This window comes from Hevea brasiliensis, chromosome 2 (assembly GCF_030052815.1).
Source record: "Hevea brasiliensis isolate MT/VB/25A 57/8 chromosome 2, ASM3005281v1, whole genome shotgun sequence".
NCBI classification, from domain to species: Eukaryota; Viridiplantae; Streptophyta; class Magnoliopsida; order Malpighiales; family Euphorbiaceae; genus Hevea; species Hevea brasiliensis.
This window is the reverse complement of record NC_079494.1, coordinates 4,652,619-4,668,799: the sequence shown is the minus strand read 5'-3', so window position 1 is coordinate 4,668,799 and position 16,181 is coordinate 4,652,619. Positions and strand designations below refer to the sequence as shown.

Here is a 16,181-nt window from a genome sequence, read left to right as displayed (position 1 = left end):
TCGAAGAGGATAATGTTAAGCAAATTGACGACAATGCCCATTAATATTGTTGTCCAGCAAAAATTATTATTTTGTTCCGAAAATTTTAATAAAATTAATTATTTAATTTTTATATTAAAAATATATTATTTAAATTTTTATTTTTAATTCGTAAATTATTTCATCTCTACTATTATTTTAAAGTAATTTTTTTATTAGTTAAACCAGTTAAAAAAGAAATAATAGTTATATTATTTAAATTACAAGTATTAAATAATTGATAAATTTAAAATTATAAAATTAAATAATTATATTATTTAAATTATAACAATAAAATAGTTCAGTTGAGAAAACATTTTAAAATAATAGTAGAGATTCAACTGTTCATAGAATAAAAAATAAAAGACTAAATAATATATTTTTTAAAATAAAAAAATTAATTAATTAATTTCATTAAATTATAAAAACTAAGAATATATTTAGTAGAAGTTAAAAAAGTTAACGAAAAAAGTTAAAGGCTAAATATTATCTTTGTAATCTTATTAATTTAGTCTTAATGTTAACATTTAACTTCAATTAAAAAAGATATAAATACTAATGAAGTATATGAAAATTTAACAGTTATAAGATTAATAATTATTATTTGTTAATTTCATAATAAATACCTCCAAAATAATAATTTTCTACGCCCAGACCACATGGTCTAATTAAGTAATTCTTTTTCATCAGTAGACCATAATAATGATTTTGAGCTTACAAACAAATGCATAATTTGAGATATACAAAAGTTGGGCTATTTCTGTTATGGGAACTTACGCTGCAAAAATTATCGAGATTAGGTTAAAAAATTATGTATTTGTGGAGAGTTCAAGCTCATATGAAGATGATTGTATCCACCGTTGTAACAATCCAAAAATTTTATATATATATATATATATATATATATATATATATATATATATATATATATATATATATATATATATATAAAATAATAATAATAAATAAATTAAAAATTAAATTAAACATTTAAAATTTTTTCAGGAATGAATCTGGACAATATGTATGTCCAGGTTCATTCCCAAAAATTCAAAAAAAAAAAAAAAACAGCAGCCTCCCCCTTAAAAACTCTCTCCCGTCACTCTCCCTCTCCCTCCCCCTCCCCTTTTCTTCCAGCCACCATGGCCAGCCGGCGAGGCGTCCCCTAACTCTGGGCGACGTTGGCAAGCTGCCAGCTGGCTGGAGAAGCGTCGGCAGCAGCGCAAATGGAGGATTTTTCCTCCTCAACGCGAGCACAATAGGCAGCAACTTCCCGATGCGATTCCGGCTTCATCCGACGTCCGATCGAGGCGATTCAAATGGCGTTGGAAAGGTTGTTCCGAGAGCTTTCTTTTGATACCAATTTTGCAGCAAATGGAGGTCGGATGAGTGAAATATGGAGGAGAGAAATTTAGAGTTTTTCAAGCTTTTGAGTCAGATCTAGGACGATCCGACCGTTGGATTGACGATCCGAGATCACCTATGGACTGAGGGAGAGGAGAGGAACATGATGGTATGATCAGATTCAACAAATATCACCGGCGATCGGCGGCTGGCCACCGTGCGCGGTGGTTCCGGCGGTGGCTCCGATGAGTTTTGGAGATGATTCAACTTCCAGAGGCTTTCTCATAAATTTTTGAGACACAGATAAATTTCGGGTAAAATTATTTTCATTATTTCTCTATCTGTGGAGCATAAATGCAGTGTTTCTTAAACAGGAAAAATTGGAGAAAAATTCTAAGAAAAATATATGATGAAAGAAAAATTATTTGGAGATATTCTATGGTGTTTATTGAATTTTTGAGTGATTATAGAATATTTTTGAAAAATATAAATGAATTTTAGATAGATTTTTAGCATATGGGCATATAAGATTATTTGAAATTATGATATTTAAATTTTATATGATTGGTTGAAGCTTGAGGATGGAGGTTTAAATATGTGAATATTGAATTGGGTTGAATTAAGAATATGTTAGCTGTTGGAAACTTATGGAATTGAGTAATATTCTTGAATAAAATATTCATGGGTGATTAGAAAATTGCAATTACTTTTGCGATAGATTTATAACTTTATTAAGGACCACGGAGCGAAATTTTAGAATTTTTAGAGCTTGTTTGAGTGGATTCTTACAAAATGTCAATTATGGGGACTAAAACGTAATTTTTAAGATTTCGAGTATTGCTTGGTTTGGAGGGCCCAGGAGGGGCCATATAGTGATGATGAGATATGGGTTGAGTTTAGAAGTGCTATTTGAACCATTTTTGGCAGGTTGGGTAGGTCCTAGGTATAGGAGAAACTCTGCCGGATTTCCAGCATGAATTAGGCTGTCTGTTGTCTCTTTAGAGTTTTATTTTGACTTAGTACTAATAAATTTATAATATAATTATTTAGGTGATCGATTTCAGCTATTTTCCTCCATCCAGCAGCCACAATAGTCCTCGGTGTATTGTGAGTAAAATATTAATTTTAATTATAATTTTAATATTATTATATGTTCAGGTATGCTCATGCATCACTTATATGTATATATCTATGTAATTAAACACTAGGCACGTTTTATATTGCATTCTTAATTAATGAATTGCCATGGGTGTTGTTTGTGGTAATTTGGAGCAGTGTGCGTGCGTTGGCGTGTGTGTGGTATGGTGTTGGATATGGATAGGACGGGTAGACACGGCTTGAGGGATACTCGCTGGAACCCGGCCCTTCGGGGTAGACACGGCTTGAGAGATTCGCTGGAACCCCGTATTTGATTTATTAAGCGAAAGTCCGGTTTGAGATCTTCGCTGGCAGAGGTTGGATTAAGAGGGCTGTATAGGGGATCAGCTCCCATATATGTATTGTTTGACGTTATTGGGTGTGTGAGTGCTCCAAATTACCTTTTTGCTGTTATGATGTGAATTGTATAAAAATTTATGATGATATTGCATGTCACTCCACATGATGCATTAGCTTTAGATAGATATAGAGATTATGGTTAAATTAGTATTTTACTCTCTGAGTCGAACGCTCACTCCTGTTCATCATATTTTTCCAGGTTACAGGAGGAGACCTTTTTCAGAATAACCTGCTCCTTTCCTCGCAGGTTATGAAAAAATTACTTAACTGTATTATTTTTATCTAAATTTGTAATTTAGAACTCCGCATGTACTAGTAGTAGCATTAATCCTGTTAGGGATTGCATGAATTTAAGTTTTTGTATTAACAAATGAAAAATTTTTATGAGTTTTAAATAGTTTGTAAATGATGTAACTGAGTTGAGCTAGGCTTCCCTAATTTTAGTTTTTAATAATTACTGGGCTAAGTTGGCCCGAAATAAAATTATAACGGTTTAAATCAAATTATTTTATATGCATATTTAGCCTAAATTGTGGGCCTGGTCATGGGTTTGAGAACAGTAAGGGTTACTACGGGCCTCGAGGGCTTTATGCCGGCTCAGATCCTAGTGCCGGTCCTGCCCATAGGTTGGGTCGTGACAAATGTGGTATCAGAGCTTAGGCTCCAGATTCATGGAAAGTACATGTTTAAAGCTTTAAGAAGAGTCCAATTAGGAGTTCACATGCAGAGTATAGGATTCTGTTTCGTTTCCTTCTATAAATCCTTGTTTCTAGATTTTGCGTTATTCCTCGGTTACTATAAGAGTGCTTCAGTTTAGCACCTCAGTTTTGTGAAGTACATAGAAGTGTGAAATAGAGTTAGCAGACATATTGAGGTCCGCCATGGAAATACATTTTCCAAGAAATACTATATTTTTGTCAGTATGGGTTTAAGTGGTGTGCCCATTTCGTGCAAGGCACGAGTACATAAAGGTGAGTCTTAAAAGTACAGTTGCCCCAGATAGGGATGAGGATATGATAAGTGCATAATTTATTAATTTTACTCCCATCATATTTAGTGTTTTAGTGTGTTTTTATATTTAATTCAGTTGGTTAAAACATATTTATCATTTAGGCATATTTTTAGATAGTTGTGGAATAATTATGTTAAATGGAGAAATTTTCAGCATTTGACCTTTGCTGTATTTTTTAGGTATTTCTAAAGTTGTAGGTCTCCAAATTGAGTGCTGTTTAATCCATTAAAAAGCTAAGAGAGAGCACTTTAAAAGATAAAGAGGGACCAAAGCCCAAATCAGTCTCCAAGGTTGACAAAATGAGCTATGGATCTATTGAAAAAGCCCAGACTTGATTGTCACGACCAGTTTTAATATTTATTTTGTATCTAGAGTTTCAGAGGTCCAAATGAAGCAAGCCCAAGCCCAATTAAACCATAAGAGCCACCTCTACAACTTCTATGAAGGGCTGAAAGCAAGATAAAGCCATTTTAATTGTCAAAAATGGCAATGAATTCGTCACTATGGGCTAGACCATCTGTCTGAACTAGTCCCAATTTTTGGGTCATAACTTGGGCTGTAGACCTTGGATTTGGGCAAATTAGTACCCGTTGGAAAGCTAAGAAATAGGGCTACAACTTTCCTGAAGAGGGCAAAGGCAGATTCGAAAAGAAAGTCGCTGAAAATTGGCCTTGATTCCAGAGACGTGAATATAGGCTGAAAATTTGCCTTTTGAATTTCAAAACTTTTCCTAGTTTGGTTCCTATCTTTGGGATTAGGTTTTTCATTATAAATACGTCTTTGGGCAACAGCTAAGAGCATCCAAATTCAGACCTTCGTTCTCCATTCTTCCTTTTAGATTTCTTTTTTATTTTTTCTTTATTTTTCTGTAAGCCATGAACATGAGTGGCTAAGTTTTTTATTCTTTTCAAGGGATTTAAGTTCTTTTGCTTGATTTGTGAGATCAGGTTCTTAATTTAATTTATGTCTTTTTGAATATCTATTGTTTTCTGATTTAATTATTTTTGATCTGTTGAATGATTTGCTAAAAAGGCCTATTAGTTAATTGTTTGATTTGATCAATTGCTAGTTCATCTTCATAATCTGTAATTGTTGTGTAAGATTGAACATGAGTAGCAATTAGGTTTTATTGATTATGATCCCAGTTTTCGATAATAACCTAAGGAAACAATAGAGTTGATTAAATGATTTATGCTTCATAAATTGTTGTTCAGCTTAACTACTTCCTTTTCTTAAAGCAGTTATTAATTTGATGAGGATTGCTTAATACCAACTCAGTTAATAATTAGAGTCAATAAGAGTGCTGGGCTCGAATTGATGAGTATAGGGAAGTCAGGGGTTTACCTCGCTGCTTAGTAAATCTACGTTAAGTATTCAATAAGAGATAATTGTATTTTTTTTGTCTATGATCAAATCAATGCATTGGAATGTGAATTACCTTGGACTGAAGTTTGTTTAAATTGAGATTTTCATATTTAGTTCTTGAATTTCTGATTTCTTCTTATTTTGTGTTACAAAACCCCCCAATATTTGTTTCTTTCATTTTCCATTACACACAAGTGCACGAAATTTAATAATTCAGTCTCTAGGGTTCGACCTGGATTTACCACTTGCTGCAGAAAATATTTTATTACTTGTAATTTTAGTTAATTTAATTTCTGGTAGATTCGACACCCATCAAGAATTTTAGCACCATTGCCGAGGACTGAAGTTTATTGAAATTCGTGTTTTTAGTGTTTGGGTATTTTGTTATTAACTTTGTTTTGTGGAGTGTTGCTGTTTTCAGGTTTTCGAAGAAAAAAAAAATTTAATTACAGTGTTACTGTTCAGTTTTACTGTTCCTTAAGAATTTTGGTTGAATTTGGAGGGCGGCCCATACCTATTTTGAAGAAAATGACGCTCTGATCAAGACCAATCAATCTGTCGGATTCTTTGGCCCCACCCTCTTGAGGCCAAATTCGATTGTTTTCTAGGGTTTTGAGGCATTTTCTGTTTTTACTTTGATTTCTTTTTATTTATGATAAGAACTTCTCAATCTGGTGAGTTGATCTTTGATCCAGAAGTAGAAAAAACAGCTAAACGGTTGAGAAAATTGGCTAAGCAAGCTAGGCAGATTCCGAGTACATCTGAAGGAGTCCAATCTCCAAAGGAGTTAAGTTCGGATTCAGATTCAGAGTCAAATTCTAAAAGTGAAACCATGGCTGCTAGGACTTTGAAAGAGTTAGCTGCGCCTGATCTAAACCAATAGCCTTTGTGTATCCAATACCCTGCTTTAAATGTTGCTTTTGAATTGAAATCTAGACTAATCCATTTGTTGCCTAAGTTTCATGGTCTTGCAGGTGAGGATCCACATAAGCATCTAAAGGAATTTCATATTGTGTATTCTAGCATGAAACCTCAAGGAGTTTTAGAGGATCAAATCAAGCTTCGAGCTTTTCCCTTCTCACTGGAAGGCACAACTAAGGATTGGTTGTATTACCTTCCTTTCGAATCTGTCAACTCGTGGAATGGGATGAAGCAGATATTTCTGGAGAAGTATTTCCTGCTTCCCATGCTGCCAACATAAGAAAAGAAATTTGTGGCATCCGGTAGTACAATGGAGAGAGTTTGTATGAGTATTGGGAGAGATTTAAGAAGCTGTGTGCAAGCTGTCCCCATCATCTAATAAGTGAGCAACTGTTGATTTAGTATTTATATGAGGGACTTCTATTAATGGACCGCAGTATGATAGATGCTGCTAGTGGAGGAGCTTTGGTTGACAAGACACTAGAAGAAGCAAGGAGGCTGATTGTTGACATGGCAGCAAATTCTCAGCAGTTTGGAATGAGAATGGTTCACACACCTATGAAGGTTAATGAGATAAGTACATCTGACCTTGAGAAATAAATTTCTAATTTAACTTCTTTGGTGAGGCAGTTGGCTGTAGGGAATATGCAAATTGTTAAGGTATGTGGAATTTGTTCGGGTTAGAGTCATGTTACTGATATGTGTCCTACATTACAAGAGGATGAATCAATGCAATATGCTAATGCAGTAGGACATTATGGATAGCCACAATGTAGGTATGATCCCTATTCAAATACTTATAATCCAGGATGGCGAGATCATCCCAATCTGAGTTACGGGAATCAATCGGTGCAAAACTGATACCAGCAGCAAAGACAAGTGAATCAACCACCTCCACCTCCCTCAAATCAAGGTATGTCACTTGATGAAATTGTTAAGGCTTTGGCTAATAATACCCAATAGTTTCAACAGGAGACCAGAAATAGCATTCAAAACATTGAAAGGCAGATTAGTCAGTTAGCCTCATCTGTGAGTAAGCTGGAAGCTCAAGGTTCTGGAAAGCTCCCATCACAAACAGTCATGAATCCTAGAGAAAATGCAAGTGCGATACTGTTGCGGAGTGAGAAAGAAGTTGATAATCAGACTCCACATGAGTCAACGAAAAAGAAGAAGCAAGGAGAAAAAGAGTCTGAAGTTCCTGGAGTTGAGGTAAATACTGAACCTAAACTAAATAAGGTTAATAATTCTGTTCTTCCTCTATTCCCCTACAGGTTGGCCAAGACGAAGAAAGAAGAACAAGAGAAAGAAATTTTGGAGACTTTCAGGAAGGTAGAGGTTAATATACCTTTACTTGATGTGATCAAACAAATTCTCAGGTATGCTAAATTCCTTAAGGAGTTATGCACTACAAAGCGCAAGTTGAGGAATAATGAGAAGATTAGTGTGGGGGAAAATGTGTCAGCATTAATTTAGCGAAAATTACCCCCTAAGTGTAAGGATCCAGGTTCGTTTTCTATTCCCAGTAGAATAGATGATTCTAAATTTGAAAGTACAATGACAGATTTAGGAGCATCTATTAATATTATGTCAAATTCAGTTTTTCAAACTTAAAATTCGAGTCCTTTGAAAGAAACCAGTGTCATTATTTAGTTAGCTGATCGTTCTAATGCTTATCCATTGGGCGTAGTTGAGGATGTGTTGGTACAGGTTGGAGAATTGATTTTTCCTGTAGATTTTTACATTCTGGATATGGAGGATAGTGTTCCCACATCAAAGTCAGCTTTGATTTTGTTTGGAAGACCTTTCCTAAGAACTGCCAAGACAAATTGATGTGGATGATGATACCTTATCTATGGAGTTTGATGGAGAGACTGTTAAATTTAATATCATGGAGAGACTGTTAAATTTAATATCTTTGATGTTATGAAATATCCTGTTGATGATCATTCTGTCTTTTCTATTGATGTTGTTGATACATTTGTGCAGGATGTGTTTGAGTTAAGCATGGAGGATGAGTTAGAATATAAGGTTGTTAGACATTGTAACTTGAATTTGGATACTGCTGGTGTGGAAAGAAAATCACAATTGCATAAATTAGAGGAAATTCGCCTTAAGGCTTATGAAAATTCTAGGATCTGTAAAGAAAAGACAAGGGCATTCCATGACAAAATAAGAAAGCAGTTTGTGATTGGACAAAAAGCTTTATTGTATAATTCCATATTGAAGCTGATGCCTGGTAAGTTGCGTTCTCGTTGGATTGGACTCTTTGTTGTTACTAGTGTGTTTCCTTATGGTGCAGTTGAAATTCAAAGTTTAGGAATTAACAAAGTATTCAAGGTCAATGGTCATAAACTCAAGCCACTTTATGAGGGGTTTCATGAGCATACAGTGGAGGAGCTCAAATTGAGTAACCCAATTTATGAGGATTAAGAAGCTTTGCCATGTCGAGCTAACAACGATAAACAAAAGTGCTTTTTGGGAGGCAACCCATGGGTGGCTTATTAGCCACAATCAAATTTGTTTTCTTTTCCTTATTTTATTTTATTTTCTAGCATTTTTTTTCTTGTCTTTTGTATTTGGGCTTTACATTGGGGACAATGTAAGTTTTAAGTGTGAGAGAGGAGAAATTTGTTGCTGCAATCTTTTTAATTGTTTAAAAAAAATAAAAATAAAAATAAAATAAAATAAAATAAAATAAAATAAAATTTGTTCTCATAAGCTTGATTCATGATTCTATATTAACTCTCGGAGAGAAGTGCTTTGTCCTTAAAATGACTTTTCTATTTAGGTTAAATTTTTGAAATTTTAGGCAAGGTAATAGTAACTTTAATGATGGATTTTCCCTCTTCTCTATACCATAGAGCAATTTTTTTTCCTGCATAAATCATTTAGGCTTGATTTAATGGTGAAATGATTAGTTATGTGTGCTTTAAACTAGTGTCATGCATATTTCAGAACTTTGTTTAATCTATCAGGGCACTTTATAATATGTAGATGCATAAATTGGGGGAAATAAAAGATTAAACTTGAAAATTACTCCGCTATTTTAGTTAAGCAAACTAACCAGGGGTCTTCATGAACCCCATGTTGATTCTCAGGCCAAAAGCTAGCTAGGATATGAGCAAGGTACTCTTCTGAAGGTGACAGTTGAAATAAAAATAAATAAATAAATAACTGTGACAAGAGAGAAGTACCAATTTCAAATATAAAAAAAGAAGGGTCATTTCTATCTCCCCTAAGATCTGCAAAGAGCTATAATTGTTGTGCCTTAATAAATTAGCCTTGTGTTTTGGTGTGTATTGATTTAAAATTTTATGGAACTTTAATTGTGTGAGCTTAATTGATTTCAAGCCTTTTGTTTTGTGTTGGAAAATTGTTGATATATTGGTATGGTATTGATGGAATTTGTTGTGATGGTTATTACCTTACTTGCCTCTTCTTTCAAACTTTTAATCTTTTGTTAAAAAATGTTGTGATAGGGTGAAGTTAAGGAACTTCTAAGTGGAGTTGATTGAGAGTTTAAGTCATGCATGAGGACAAGCATGAAATAAGTGTGGGGAAATTTGATAAGTGCATAATTTATTAATTTTACTCCCATCACATTTAGTATTTTTAGTGTGTTTTTATGTTTAATTCAGTTGGTTAAAATATATTTATCATTTAGGTATATTTTTAGATAGTTGTGGAATAATTGTGTTAAATAGAGAAATTTTCAGCATTTGACCTTTACTAAATTTTTCAGGTGTTTCTAAAGTTGTGGGTCTCTAAATTGAGTGCTGTTTAATCCATTGAAAAGCTAAGAGAGAGCACTTTAAAAGATAAAGAGGGACCAAAGCCCAAATCAGTCTCCAAGATTGACAAAATGAGCTATGGATCTATTGAAAAAGCCCAGACTTAATTGTCAAGACCAGTTTCAGTATTTATTTTGTATCTAGAGTTCTAGAGGTCCAAATGAAGCAATCCCAAGCCCAATTGAACCTTAAGAGCCACCTCTACAACTTCTATGAGGGGCTGGAAGCAAGATAAGGCCATTTTAATTGTCAAAAACAGCAATGAAGTCGTCACTATGGGCTGGACCATCTGTCTGAACCAGTCCCAATTTTTGGGCCATAACTTGGGCTGTAGACCTCGGATTTAGGCAAATTAGTACCCATTGGAAAGCTAAGAAATAGGGCTATAACTTTCTTGAAGAGGGCAGAGGTAGATTCAGAAATAAAGTCACTGAAAATTGGCCTTGATTCTAGAGACGTGAATGCAGGCGGAAAATCTACCTTTTGAATTTCAAAACTTTTCCTAGTTTGGTTCCTATCTTTGGGATTAGGTTTTTTATTATAAATATGTCTTTGGGAAGCAGCTAAGAGCATCCAAATTCAGTCCTTCGTTCTCCATTCTTCCTTTTAGATTTCTTCTTTATTTTTTCTTTATTTTTCTGTAAGCCATGAACATGAGTGGCTAAGTTTTTAATTCAGTTCAAGGGATTTAAGTTCTTTTGCTTGATTTGTGAGACCAGATTCTTAATTTAATTTATATCTTTTAAAATATCTATTGTTTTCTGATTTAATTATTTTTTATTTGTTGAGTGATTTGCTAAAAAGGCCTATTAGTTAATTGTTTGATTTGATCAATTGCTAGTTCATCTTCATAATATGTAATTGTTGTGTAAGATTGAACATGAGTAGCAATTAGGTTTTATTGATTATGATCCCAGTTTTCGATAATAACCTAAGGAAACAATAGAGTTGATTAAATGATTTATGCTTCATAAATTGTTGTTCAGCTTAACTACTTCCTTTTCTTAAAGCAGTTATTAATTTGATGAGGATTGCTTAATACCAACTCAGTTAATAATTAGAGTCAATAAGAGTGCTGGGCTCGAATTGATGAGTATAGGGAAGTCAGGGGTTTACCTCGCTGCTTGGTAAATCTACGTTAAGTATTCAATAAGAGATAATTGTATTTCTTTTGTCTATGATCAAATCAATGCATTGGAATGTGAATTACCTTGGACTGAAGTTTGTTTAAATTGAGATTGTCATATTTAGTTCTTGAATTTCTAATTTCTTCTGATTTTGTGTTACAAACCCCCCCAATCTTTGTTTCTTTCATTTTCCATTACACACAAGTGCACGAAATTTAATAATTTAGTCTCTAGGGTTCGACCTGGATTTACCACTTGTTGCAGAAAATATTTCATTACTGGTAATTTCAATTAATTTAATTTCTGATGGATTCGACAACCATCAGGATGCCACTGCTGGCAGTCATCAGTGGATGACCCAGTCAGAATAAGTTTATGATAATAGTAGATTCGAGAGAGATAAGGAATTACGAGACCTAGTCTGTCAGGACGTACCATAGTAACTATGCAATATTCTCGATATTTATGCTGTAAGCTGTAGATTACAGTACAGATATAGGATTATTATGTAGAGCTACGTGCATCCCCGTGGTGCTCCATAATGAGGGTGTTTGCGGATGGCCTCTGTTTTGATACAATTATGCCAGAACAGAGTTCTATATCTGCAGAGGAGTTGGGAACTCCTAGTTAGAGGTCTAGAGTTAGAATATTGAAAGGTCATAGTTGGGTGATAACTAGAGTCAGTGACGCGGTTACCCTAGCATGAGCTAGAGTTACATCAAGAGTTACCATCAGACCAGAGGTTGCGGATTAGTAGCAAAGTAAGGGTGACATCTATAGAGTGAGATCATCTGGCCTTTGGTATGGAATTTTGGATGGTTTTTGCAGTATGACAGATGTTTTACTTAGAGCTTAGTGAGAATAGTATACCTTGTGTACATCAGTAAGGTGTAGAGTACAACCCTACTACCTAGAGAAGGTCGGAATTATGAATTGATGATTTACAAAGCTATCATATGATAAGTGAGCCATTAATTTGACATGGTTTTGGCAAGGGGGTAAATGTAGTACCTTTGTTGCAGTAAGTTAGGGTCTAGTCCTATATTTTCAGAAGGGATAGAAGGTTATTACTGATAATGATGACTTATGACATAGTGTCTCAGATGGGATTGTTGAGAGAGATAGAGAGTTGTTAACTCGTGTTTTGGAGAGGGTACAAGTTCCATATAGGAATCATATATAATCAGATCAAGATGTATGTAAGCCTTTAAATTGAATGACGGGTTTGGATACCTAGTATTTTAAGTTACAGCTAATTAAATGGATATGATGAGAGGAAAAGAATGATAGATAATGACACATAGGCTTTAGGTTAGACTTTTGAGATAGTGAGAAGGTAGTTAGAGGTTCATTATGAATGTCAGGCAAACATTTTTAGTGTGATCAACAGAATCATTTTGCAGTGAAGCAATAACGACAGAACAACAGTAGGGGTAGAACAAAAAGTAACAAGTATGGGTGGTTATAAATCACTAGAAAGTTCAAGGATCAAATTACTGACCATAGGTAAAGGTGGAATTAGTGCTGGAAGAATCTATTAGTGAGACAAATCTTTCAGGATTCAACAAAAGTTAAGGGCACAATATAAACGATGATAGATATGAATCATAGGTCGAGTATAAGTAAAGTTAATAAATTATAAAATATTACGTCAAGAAGGACAATGGTACGGTAAAGAGTTCATGCAGATGATACCTTATAGGTAGAGCACAATTGTGCTAGGAGATGATGAAATTTGAAGAGAAAGACCAAGAAACATAGGTTAAATGTTATTATATGGACAATCGGACGTAGTTGAATAAAAGAGGATGTTTTTCTTTCTTTTCAAGTTTAGCTCGTGCTTTTGGTTCTAGAGGGTTATATAAGGAACAGAGACTGAGTCAAGGAGACCTAGTTATTTGAGAGTTTGGTAGGCACCAATTCATACACAATTTCCTGATATGAGAATAACAGTAAGTGCATACCTAGTGTTAAGTATGAAGGGATTATCAGAGTAATGACAGGAGTTAAATTGTGTTAGCTACTAAGGCTTGCAACTGTCTTAAACTATGAGCTGGAGGAAATACTAATTGTGGATGAGTTTCAATAGATGAAATTGTTGCTAATGGGAAAACTTGAGGCTGAAGTTTGGAAAGCTATGGGCAGTATATGTGATTATATTAAGGAGAATGAACACGTGAAGTATCTTGTTTAGAATTAAGGCATGGCACACATTTCTCACAACCGTGTTAGTTCAGATAGAACTTATAGTTTCTGGGGCTCCTATCCATCCAGGATGAGCAATTTCCTACTAAGGCTGGTAGGGAATGATAATGTTCTGATAGTTAAGTTGGAAAACGGGATAAAAAAGAATTTTCTATGGTTAATTATAAGTGTTACATAAGGTGAAGAAAGTGCTGGTAGGAGTAAATTGTAAGGTTAGAATTCCCGAAGTAATGGAACTAGTAATCAAGATAAGACTAAGAAATAAAATGAAAGTTAAAGTTGATGATGGGATGGACATCCTTGAAGGAAAAGGTGTAAGGGTAAAATAGGACTAAGATTAAGGAATAAATACAACAGGTTGAAAAGATATCAACAATAGCAGAAATAGGAAAAGGAAGTGGATAAGATCCAAAGGACAGGAAGAAAGCTTGGTAAAGCTAGTTATAATGATGAGGATAAGAAGGAATATGTATGCTAGGAACACACTAAGAGATGTTTAAAACAAGTTATTATGAGATGATAGATTAAAGGAGTAGTGGAGCCTCGATCTAAGTGCCAATGTATCAGAAGTAGGCCACATAATAAGAAGCTTTATGAAGAAGTCAAGATATTCTCATTCCAGAGGAGGAGTGAGAAACGATAAAGTCGCATGGACTAAGTTGTCAGGGAATATAAACACTTTTGTCACATAAGAAAAGAGACCCAGTTTGCTTTCCAATGTTGATAAATGGTACACTTAGCCCTTATAGGGAACTCTACCTAACTAGTTACATAAGATGGACAGAGGTTGGTCTAAGTACCTTAGTAATGACACAAAAGAGATTAAAAATTTGAAGTATTATGGGAGTGAGAAGATTTATAGGTACTGACCACTGAGGTCATAAGAAGAGTGAAGATCTCGAACAAGATGCCTAGATTAGGTGCTACAGGAAAGCTACTCATAGGATGCCTTAGGATAAGGAACATAAGTCATGTTTTGGGGAAACAAAGATTATTGAAACAAAGGAATGAGGACTGAAGTCACCAAGAGACACGTTAAGGCATAATAAAAGTGAGGTAAGCGCCAAAGTTGATTAAAGTTATCAGATATCAAGTCGAGAGTAGTGAAGTTATAATGAATTCCTGAGATGTCAGAAGAATGGTCAATGAATAGTTAAGAGATAAGAGCATTTCTAGTAAAAGATGATGACAGTTATGGCACTATAGTAAAAATCAGAGAGCAGAAGAATGCGATCTATACTGCACGAAGAGTTTGGAGAATAAAGCGTTTTAACCATCTTTGCTTAGTTGGAGGAGTAAATGCTCGCACCTAACCCAATAGCCCTCTTTCCTTATCCCTTGTTTATTCGAAAATTCGATAACGAATTTTTCTTAAGGGGGGAAGAATGTAACAACCCAAAAATTTAAAAAAAAAAATATATATATATATATATATAATAATAATAATAAAAATAAATTAATTAATTAATTAAATAAAAATTAAATTAAACATTTAAAATTTAAATTTTTTCTAGGAATGAATCTGGACAACATGTCTGTCCAGGTTCATTCCCAGAAATTCAAAAAAAAAAAAAATCAGCACCCCCCCTCCCCTTTTAAACTCTCCTTCCCGTCACTCTCCCTCCCCCTCCCCTTTTCTTCCGGCCGACGACCCTCCCCACCATGGCTGGCCGGCGAGACATCCCCCCACCCTGGGCGATGCCGGCGAGCTGCCAGCTGGCCAGAGCAGCGCCGGCAACGGCGCAAATACAGGAGTTTTCCTCCTCAACGCCCGCACAGTGGGCAGCAACTTTCCAACGCGATTTCGGCTTCATCCGACGTCTGATCGAGGCGATTCAGGTGGCGTTGGAAAGCTTGTTCCGAGAGCTTTCTTTTGATACCAATTTTGCAGCAAATGGAGGTCGGATGAGTGAGATATAGAGGAGAGAAGTTTCAGGTTTTTCAAGCTTTTGGGTCAGATCAAGGACAATCCGACCGTTGGATTGACGATCCGAGACCACCTATGGACTGAGGGAGAGTAGAGGAACATGATGGTATGATCAGATCCGACAAATGTCACCGACGATCTGCAGCCGACCACTGTGCGCGGTGGTTACGGCAGTAGCTCCGGTGAGCTTTGGAGATGATTCAACTTCCAGAGGCTTCCTCATAAATTTTTAGAATTTTTGAGACACAGATAAACTTTGGGTAAGTTTATTTTCATTATTTCTCTGTCCATGGAGCATAAATGCAGTGTTTCTTAAACAGGAAAAATTAGAGAAAAATTCTAAGAAAAATATATGATGAAAGAAAAATTATTTGGAGATATTCTATGGTGTTCGTTGAATTTTTGAGTGATTATAGAATATTTTTGAAAAATATAGATGGATTTTAGATAGATTTTTAGCATATGGGCATATAAGATTATTTGAAATTATGATATTTAAATTTTATATGATTGGTTGAAGCTTGAGGATGGAGGTTTAAATATGTGAATATTGAATTGGGTTGAATTAAGAATATGTTAGCTGTTGGAAACTTATGGAATTGAGTAATATTCTTGAATAAAATATTCATGGGTGATTAAAAAATTACAATTACTTTTGCGATAGCTTTATAACTTTATTAAGGACCGTGGGGCAAAATTTTAGAATTTTTAGAGCTTGTTTGAGTGGATTCTTACAAAATGTCAATTATAGGGACTAAAACGTAATTTTTAAGATTTCGAGTATTGCTTGGTTTGGAGGGCCCAGGAGGGGCCATATAATGATGATGAGATATGGTTTGAGTTTAGAAGTGCTATTTGAACCATTTTTGGCAGGTTGGGTAGGTCCCAGGTATAGCGAAAACTCTGCCGGATTTCCGGCATGAATTAGGTTGTCTGTTGTCTCTTTAGAGTTTATTTTGACTTAGTACTAATAA

General features: G+C 34.7%; 1 non-coding gene across 1 annotated transcript; it reads right to left on the bottom strand.

Moving 5' to 3' along the window:
• Nucleotides 1-6,430: 6,430 nt before the first annotated feature.
• Nucleotides 6,431-6,537, bottom strand: LOC131178072 (small nucleolar RNA R71). The gene has a single exon (XR_009147202.1). It is a non-coding gene; the product is annotated as a small nucleolar RNA R71 (small nucleolar RNA).
• Between the last annotated feature and the right edge of the window lie 9,644 nt (nucleotides 6,538-16,181).